General features: G+C 38.6%; 1 non-coding gene across 1 annotated transcript; it reads left to right on the forward strand.

Annotated features, from left to right (window-relative positions):
• Positions 1 to 5,656: 5,656 nt before the first annotated feature.
• LOC112774946 (small nucleolar RNA R71) lies at positions 5,657 to 5,764 on the forward strand. Its single transcript, XR_003189399.1, has one exon. It is a non-coding gene; the product is annotated as a small nucleolar RNA R71 (small nucleolar RNA).
• Positions 5,765 to 5,977: the final 213 nt, after the last annotated feature.

Raw genomic sequence — 5,977 nt, forward strand, 5'->3', positions numbered from 1 at the left:
AAGGTAGAATCATAGCAGCAACCTTGGTGAACCTTAAGGAAACATTGTTTGTTTTGACAGCAAGTAATAAATGAGCTATTTTTTTTTATCTGCATAAAACCCCATAAACAAAATTCAACTATTTGCCTAATAAGGACATGCATACCTATCTATTTCATTCTATCTTCTCTTATGTTTAAGTGCTTGCTTGGGACAAGCAAGTTTTAAGTTTGGTGTTGTGATGACAAATCATCTTAGCCTAGTTTCACTAGCCTTTTTCTTTGTTTTTATTAGATTTTATGCACTTTCTTGCATTCTAAGTAAGTAATTTGGAATGAAAATGCATGACTTCTTTGAATCAAACAACCACCATTTATTTGATGCTAAATCATGAGGATAAAGCCATAAGGTTGAAGCAAAAAGTGTGCCAACATGAGGAAGAAGGAAGGCTAAGTTGGAAAATAAACTGAGCTTCACAAGGAATGAAAGGAGAAGGCAAGGTACAAAGCTAAGTTCAAATAGTTAACTGAGCACTAAAGAAAGCAAGGAAATGGTACAAAGCTCAGTTAACTAAGTTAACTTTATCGGGGACCTCTCCAAATTAATTCAAGATGAACTTCCAAGAGTGAAGCCACCAAGTTTCGAACTCATGAGCTAAAGGAAGCAAGGAACGCTCCTTGCAATCAAAATGAGAAGAAATAGCCAAAGGCCACCTCCATGGTTCGAACTTGGAACCACACGCTACTCCTTGCAAGGGAATTCAAGAAGAATAGCTGAATGCTTCTCTAGGATTCAACTTGGATCCTTGAAACATAGGAAGGAGTGCCACCAAGCTTGCAAGGAAATCAAGAGGAAATAGCTTAAATGCTTGGCCCAAGGTCGAACAAGGAGCTCCATGAGAAGCAAGGGAAGAGCGTCCACTCTTCCAAAGTAAATTAGCCTCCACTTCCTCCACCAGGATTCGAACATGGGATATTAAGGACAAGAACAAGGTGCTACATGGAAGCTCAGTTGGTTTTTCCAACTGAGCATCACTGCATCCCATCCTCCCCACACCATGACACGGACCAGCGCACCAAGGATGCATGCGCACAACAATTTGACACGGCCAAAGCAACAATTTTGCACACCAAGGGGGCTTTGAGCGCGCACTTGACACGGCCATGATGCCATGGAGCGCACAACTTTGACACACATAGAGCTCAGTTCAAAATTCCAACTGAGCTCTAGTGTCACGCAATGACCAAGGCTGGGACGCACGCACCAAATGACACGGGCTGCAACAATGGAGTGCTCAGTTGGTTTTTCCAACTGAGCTTACCCCTGGGAGGTGCATTTGGGCTAAAAATTGAATTAAAAATCCAACTTAATTCATTCTTCACCAAATCAAAAGCCCATCCAAATTCCAAAGTCCAAGAATAGAAAGTGTATAAATAGGAGTTAGTTTGATGTAATTAGGACCTTTTGACACCTCTAGATTTTACTTTGAATTTCCCTTTTAGCTTTCATTTTCATTTTTGGAGCTTTTTACTTTTGAATTTTGATTTCTGAGAACTTGGAAGGAGAATTGATCTCTCTTCTTCTTGGTTATTGCTTGAGCACTCTTTTATTTTCTTGCTTTGGCTCTTGGGTGGAGAATTGAAAAACTTCTGTTTCAATCTCACCTTGAGATCTTGTTTAATTTTTCTGCATAATTGAATTCCAATTTCCATTTACTGCTTCATCTTCTACTCTTTCTGCAATTTACTTTTCAGTTTCTTTTGCAATTATTCTTGTTGGATCAAGGAAGGATTTGAGATCTAGACTTGTTATCTAGTATCTTCTACCCTGAGATCTTCAACCTCTTTTACTTTGCTGCAAATTAAGCATTGCTTTCTCTGTTTTTTTAAATTCTCAAAGCATTTTACTCTTCTGTTTAAGATCTACTTCACTGCAATTTAATTTTCTCTTTTATTGTTTAATGCAATTTACTTGTTCTTGTTTAATTTCTGCAATTTACTTGTTCTTGTTTAATTTCTGCAATTTACTTTTAATGCATTTTACGTTTCTTGCACTTTAAGCTTCAGCCATTTACATTACTTGCAATCTAAGTTTCTGCAATTTAATTTACTTGCACTTTAAGATTCAGCTCCTTTATTTTCCTGCTCTTTAATTTACTGCAATTCCTCCCTCTCCCTTTACATTTCAAGCAATTTAAGTTCTGCAATCACAAATCACTCAACCAATACTTGATTCGCTTGACTAAATCAACCACTAAACTAAATTGCTCAATCCTTCAATCCCTGTGGATCGACCTCACTCATGTGAGTTATTATTACTTGATGCGACCCGGTACACTTGCCAGTGAGTTTTGTGTTGGATCGTTTTCCACACATCAAGTTTTTGCAAAAACTTGATGGGAAATTTGAAACAAAAAACGAATTCCAAGCACCCAAAACTCACCGGCAAGTGTACCGGGTCGTATCAAGTAGTAAAACTCACTTAGAGTGAGGTCAATCCCACAGGGATTGATGGATCAAGCAACTTTAGTGGGTGATTAGTTTAGTCAAGCTAACATTGAGTGAATTGTGTGAAATATAGCCAACAGAAAGTAAATTGCAAGGAATTTAAAAGATGCAGAAATTAAAATTGCAAGTAACTTAAAGAACAAGAAAGTAAAATAGCTAAAACTTAAATTGCAAGAAATGTAAATTGCATTAAATGTAAAGGGGAGTGGGTGCTGGAAATTAAAGAAAGCAATAGATCAAGCAACTGGAAATTTAAATTGCAGGAAAGTGTAAATGTGCAGGAAATTAAACCAAGCTAAATGTGAACGGAAATGTGAAATTGCAAAATGCAGGAAAGGAAATTGCAGTAAAGTTAAAGTAGCAGAAGGATTAAATGGATTGAAAGTAAATTAAGTTGGGTGCTGAGAATTAAAACAGAATTGAAATTGTGAAGTGCAGTGAATTAAAGAATGCTCAGATGCTAAAATTCAGAAACAGATCAATTCAATATCAAAACAGAAATGTAGAGGTGCAAGAGAATTAAAAGCAGCAAGAAAACTTAGATCAATTCTTAAATCCTTAAGAGGAATCAACAATTTCAACGAAATAACAAAAACAGAAGAGTAGCCAAGAGCTCAGCTCAATTGCAAAATAAAATTGAAGATCTCAGGGAATCAAAGAGACTAGAAAACAAGTCTAGATCTCAATCCCTTCCTTGATTTAACAGCAGACAGATTGAAGAAGAAATGAAGATGAAAGCAGTAAGAGAACTTTGATTCAAATTGCAATTCACTGAAATTATGCAGCAAGGCAAACAAAGGGAAATCTCAGAGGGAGAATGAAACATAACTCCTTCAATTCTCCACCCAAGATTCAAAAAACAAAGAAAAGAAAACTAAAGAGAGAGAGCTCACTAATGCTAATGCTCCCTAGTGGAACCAACCCCCCTATGTTCTCTAATGGAGCTTCCCCTTTTGAAAATGAGAGTGATGCCTTTATATAGGCTTTTTACAAAATAAAATGAAATTGAAATGAAAAAAAATCAAATGAAAATCCCAATTCTAGCTTGTTCTTGTGCCTTTGAGTGATGATGTGGGCTTTGCTTGCTTTGGATTTGAAGAAGAGTGGATCCAAAATGGCTTTTAATTGAAATTGTGCCATGGTGCACCTCCCAGGAAAGGCTCAGTTGTGAAAGTTAACTGAGCACTCAATCCTTGCTTTTGGCCTTGCAATTTGTTGCGCAACAAGCCTTCCTCGGTGCAGGCCCGATAAAGCTCGGTTGATTAAGTGAACTGAGTGCTCCTTGCTTTTTGATGAGCCCCAACTTCGAACCTTGGTGGAAGCATTGTGGAGTAAATTTTTTTGTGAATTAATGGAAGGTGGCGCCTTGCCTTGAGTGGAATGCCTCAAGTTCGAATCCTTGCTGAGCCATTTTGCTTATTTTCCTTGCAAGAAGTGTAGCGCTCCTCCTTGCTTTCCTTGTGTCTCCCCCTTCGAGCCTTGGTGAAGCCACTTTGGTTTATTTTTGCATGTTTTTGGTCCTTAAAGATGCCTTTCACTTATGCCTCAATTTCATGCCAAATATGGACTATTATATATCGTTGGAAAGCTCTAAATGTCAGCTTTCCAACACAACTAGAAGCACATCAATTGGACGTCTGTAGCTCAAGTTATAGCCCTTTGAAGGAGGCATGGTCATGTTGTAAATGCCCAAGTTTTAACTTAGCGAAAATTCTTGCTTCCAAGCTAAGTTCTTCACGATAAAGCTAAGTTCACTTAGTGAACTGAGCTTTGTGAGTGCTGATTGCAAATCTCCTTTATTTGGTCATGGGCCACGCTTTTAAAAGTGTGGCCTAAGGCTCCAAAGTGTGCTCCAACTTCAAAGTGTGCCCCAAAACTCTTTTTTTCTTCTTTTTAGCTTATTTTGTGCTTTTTGCTTCTTTTTCTTCTTATTTCCTACAAAATTTTTCAAATCAAAAGATCAAAGAAATATAACATTTAAGCACAAAAGCATTCAATATTTAAGCACAAATCATCAATTTCTTGTATGAAAAAGCATAGAAAAACATGACATGTTGACATGTCATCATGACCCCAGGTCACACAGAGCCTTCTCAAAGGTCATGGTGCCTATGGTACAAGGGATTGAGAATTTTCCAGGGTCTTGTCTCTTCAGTGGTAACTATTGCTCCAAGGTACTTAGCAACTTGCTCTTCAGTAACATCTTCATCCTCTTCAAAGGAAGAATACTCCTCAGAGCTCATGAATGGCAGAAGTAAATTCAATGGAATCTCTATGGTCTCAGTGTGAGCCTCAGATTCCCATGGTTCCTCATTAGGGAACTCCTTGGAGGCTAGTGGACGTCCATTGAGGTCTTCCTCAGTGAAAATCACTGCCTCTTCCTCCTCTCCAGGTTCGGCCATGTGGGACATGTTTATGGCCTTGCACTATCTCTTTAGATTCTCTTCTGTATTTCTTGGGAGAGTACTAGGAGGGAGTTCAGTAATTTTCTTGCTCAGCTGGCCCATTTGTGCCTCCAAATTTCTAATGGAGGACCTTGTTTCAGTCATGAAACTTTGAGTGGTTTTGATTAGACCAGAGACAATGGTTGCTAAGTCAGAGTGTCTCTGCTTAGAATTCTCTGTTTGTTGCTGAGAAGATGATGGAAAAGGCTTGCTATTGCTAAACCTGTTTCTTCCACCATTATTGTTGTTGAAACCTTGTTGAGGTCACTGTTGATCCTTCCATGAGAGATTTGGATGATTTCTCCATGAAGGATTATAGGTGTTTCAATAGGGTTCTCCCATGTAATTCACCTCTTCCATTGCTGGGTTTTCAGGATCATAAGCTTCTTCTTCAGAGGAAGCTTCCTTAGTACTGCCTGTTGCTGCTTGCATTCCAGACAGACTCTGAGAAATCATATTGACTTGTTGGGTCAATATTTTATTCTGAGCCAGTATGGCATTCAGAGTATCAATCTCAAGAACTCTCTTCTTCTGAGTTGTCCCATTATTCACAGGATTCCTTTCAGAAGTGTACATGAATTGGTTATTTGCAACCATTTCAATGAGTTCCTGAGCTTCTGTAGGCGTCTTCTCTAGATGAAGAGATCCTCCAGCAGAGCTATCCAATGACATCTTGGATAGTTCAGACAGACCATCATAGAAAATACCTATGATGCTCCATTCTGAAAGCATGTCAGAAGGGCACCTTCTGATCAATTACTTGTATCTTTCCCATGCTTCATAGAGGGATTCACCTTCCTTTTGTCTGAAGGTTTGGACTTCCACTCTAAGCTTGCTCAATTTTTGAGGTGGAAAGAACTTTGCCAAGAAGGCATTGACTAGCTTTTCCCAAGAGTTCAGGCTTTCTTTAGGTTGTGAATCCAACCATGTCCTAGCTCTGTCTCTTACAGCAAAAGAAAAAAGCATAAGTCTGTAGATAGAAGAGAATTCGAACTTAACAAGAGGGATAGAGTTCGAATTGCACCTTGAGGAGGAGTGTTAGTCCCT

Source organism: Arachis hypogaea, chromosome 18 (genome assembly GCF_003086295.3).
Source record: "Arachis hypogaea cultivar Tifrunner chromosome 18, arahy.Tifrunner.gnm2.J5K5, whole genome shotgun sequence".
Taxonomy (NCBI): Eukaryota; Viridiplantae; Streptophyta; class Magnoliopsida; order Fabales; family Fabaceae; genus Arachis; species Arachis hypogaea.